Source organism: Geospiza fortis, unplaced genomic scaffold (assembly GCF_000277835.1).
Source record: "Geospiza fortis unplaced genomic scaffold, GeoFor_1.0 scaffold543, whole genome shotgun sequence".
Lineage (NCBI taxonomy): Eukaryota > Metazoa > Chordata > Aves > Passeriformes > Thraupidae > Geospiza > Geospiza fortis.
In genome coordinates this window covers 117098-120772 of record NW_005054587.1, presented here as the reverse complement: position 1 = coordinate 120772, position 3675 = coordinate 117098, and positions in this window count along the sequence as shown.

The window sequence follows — 3675 nt, the reverse complement described above, 5'->3', positions numbered from 1 at the left end:
TGGTGTATGTAGGAAGTCAATAGAATGGGATATATTAAGAGCTGGGCTGGAGGTTGGTTTTCCTTCTCCTTGCTGTCACAGCTCCCAAAAATCTTGGCCTACATGCTTGAAGTGCCCTTGGAAGCTTCTTGTCCCATCCTGATTCCTCAGAATCATGGAATGGTTTGGGTTGGAAAAGCTCATCTCGTTCCATCCTCTGTGGGTGGGAACACCTTCCACTCTCCCAGGTTCCTCCAAGCCCCATCCAACCTGGCCTTGGACACTTCCAGGGATTTCAATTTATAAGGACAACCTGTGCCAGGGCCTCACCATCCTCACAGGGAAGAATTTTTTCCCAATATCTCATATAAACATTCCCTCTACATCTACCATTAAAAAAAATCCCAAAAAAACAATTCCAAGATGTTTATTGTTTATTCTCTTTTTATGGAGAGCTGACTCATAGCAGGGCTGGTGGCTGGGAACAGGTTGTTCATGGAATTACACAGGGAATAAAACAAATGGAAGTGAGTAGGAGGAAGATGCAATCCGGATCAGCACAGCTCCAGCTCTCTGCGTGTCTCAGCCAGATGGAAATTTCAGGAGGTTTATGAGAAAAAAAGTCTTGAAAAACAATGGATTTACAGCTCCAGTGGTATTGTTCCAGTGTCCTCTCTGTAGAAGGTCTGGAATTTTGGATATGAGATTTTCAGGGATGGTCCTACTTGGTCAGGTCAAAGCCATGCTGAGGAACATGTTAACAATTAAAAAGTGTGGACAGCTGTTCGACAGCCCTTGGAATTGTGGATGGATTTTCCATGTATTATTGGTATAGATTCCATGACAGCTCTTCTGCAGTGATTCCAGCCCCAGGGAAGCTCGAAGGGCTGTTGGATCCCCCCATTAATCCCCAGGTAGAATCCTTTTTGTGACCTAAACAGATCCAGCTGGGATTTGGGCAATACAGGAGCCCCAGAGACACCGGAAAATCAGGTAATATCCATCACCAGGGATTTGGGATCGCCCCGGGGCACCATTTTCCTGCCCTGCTTGGAAGAGAGGAAGCCAAAGGGCAAAGTCTCAGGATTTCAACACCTTGGTGTATCCCAGCCCTGGGCTGCCCACACTTGGTTCCTGATCCTGAATGAATGTCTCATCCCTGTGGAAATAGACATGGAGAGCATCCAGGAATGGGGAAAAGTGTTGGGGATTGGCAGGAGCAGCCACGAGGATCAAATCCTTCCATGATTTAGGACTTAAGCAAAGGACTTAAGCCTGTGTGGGATGAACTCCAAGCTCCTCTTGGTTTCCCTGGAATTTGAGCACCTGTGAGGGTCTGAGGTGATGCCAGGTCTGTGTCAGGGGCATGGTGGTGACAGCTCACCTTGGTGTCCTGATTTTGACAAGGTTACAACCAGTAAGGATGAAAAGAATGAGCCTTGCAGGATCAGCACAGAGAAATCCCTGTGGAGAAGGGATGGGAAAAAAGAGGGAGGGAAAAATCACTTTTCACTGTCATTGGGTCGGGGAAGGGAAGAGCTGGAGCTCTCACTCTTCCAGGAGGCGCTCAACACACAGAGTTCCTCTTCTCACAGGGCCACGTGTCCTTCAAAGTGCTGTCATTCCTGGCAAAAAAAGTGGTGCCATATTTGGCCTCTTCCTCCCTCAAAAACTCCACAAAAAAAAAAAATGAAGGATGGGGAGCAAGACTCTGCAATTGCTTCAGTGGGTTTTATTTAGGGCTGGAGTATCAATTGAGCTGAGAATCAATTCCGTCCTGTGACCTCTGATGTGCTAGGACTGGGTGGGGAATGGCACAACAGAGGGATAGATGGAATTATCTGGGAATCTCCTGAGGTGCCACCTGAGAAGGGATGAGGCAGGTGTGTCACCCTCTGACCACAGGGGAGCTGAGTGGGTAAAAACTTCAGGATATATAGCAGGAAAAGGTCCCACGATGTTTCTGTCCTTCCTCATCACCGTGTTTCCTATGTGGAGAAAAAAAAACTTTTCTGGGGCTGTTTTTGAGAAGAACCCGGTATAAGGCTTCCAAAAAACAGAGCAGATCCCTCCTCCTTGACTTCCAATCTCTGTTCTACATCCAGGAAGATTCAACAGCCAGAACATTCCAGAAAGTCAGGCAAACAAAGCCACATTTCCATGGCTCCAACACAGGCATGTAGTGCAGTGTTCCAGAGCCAACAGTAAAATCCAGGATCAAGTTCTCATCCCAAAGGATGTGATTCAAATGCCTGCAAGGGCCTGATCTCCAAGGATGAACCTGAGCTAGGGAAATAAACAGTTGCTAGGAACATCCCTTGTCTGGAACATCATCCACAGCATTTAATTAGTTGGTTTAATTGTTGGTTTAATTCCCTGGCAAGGTTCTAGGATGGATCAACAATCATTACTCCATGGAATACCTGGAATAAAACAGAAGGAGTGGAACAAAGGAAGGATTATTCCCAAGAGACTGATTTCTGCCTCTTGGCCTCTGTGCTGGAGATGGTCCTGGAAAAGCTGAATTTCTTGCCACAGCTGTAGCCTGTGGACACTGGGACACCTTTCTTCCAGATCTTTGCCCTGACCCAGCCAAGCCCTCCATGCTCCAGTCATGCTGCTTCCATGTGTTGGCCATCCAGGGTGACACCACCATCCTGAGGAAATGCCAGCCATGGCAGTGCCACACCTCACACCTGCATCACACATCCCCAAGACCGGCATGGTAACTTCCCAAAAATCTGGTTCAGTGGGCCACTGGCAACCCCCAAAATGGGAACTGACCCATCGTGCATTTTTGTCCATCACCCCACTTGTCCCTCAAGCCACTCCTGCCAGTGGAGCTGTGGTGGACCACTTCCCATGGCCTTGGAGAGCCTCTTCTGGCTGTCAGTGAGGGGCAGATTTTAATCTGGATTTGGTGATTTCCCTCTGGATCTGTGTCAGGCAGGAGATTATTTGTGTCATCGGTCCTTGGAACCGAGGGAATAAACGTTGTTAATTATGGAGTGGTTTGGGTTAAAAGGGACCTCAAAGACCCTCTTGTTTCAACCCCTTGCCATGGGCAGGGACAACTTCCACTACCCCAGGTTGCTCCAAGCCCCATCCAACCTGCTTTGAACACTTCTAGGGGTGGAGAGTCCACAATCCCAACCATACTGAAGAGTAACACAATTATTTTCCCATTTTTTTCCTCAAAAAACCATCCAGAACTGGTGAAAACAAAAGGACAGAGCTTTTCCAGGGTGCTCCCAGTGCTGCAGGACACTGAGCCTTGCCTTCCCAGGCTGACTTTTTTTTTTCCAGACTCCCCCAAAGAGTCACCCCTGATGCCACGATGAATCAGGCTGGCCAATCCTTATTCCCTGGAACAGGTCCTGCTCTTTGGTCACTGCCTTGTGACACCTGGCAGCACGGACACACGGACGCACCTCCTCCCTCCAGCATTCCTGGGGCGCGCAGTCCCCGAGCCTGGCACGGCTTGATCTCTTGGGCAAGAGATGTGGTTTATTCTCCCCACACCCAGGTGTAGATCCACGGGAGAGGATTGGCCGGTGCTCCTGGGGCTATCAGGGCTGACTTCCCCATCCTGTTGATCCAGTTTTACGTCAGCAGAGCTGGTGGTGTGAGAAACATCCAAAATATCTGTGAATCAAGCAAAAAAAGATCTCTGCAAGATTTCCCCCAGCTTTTGTT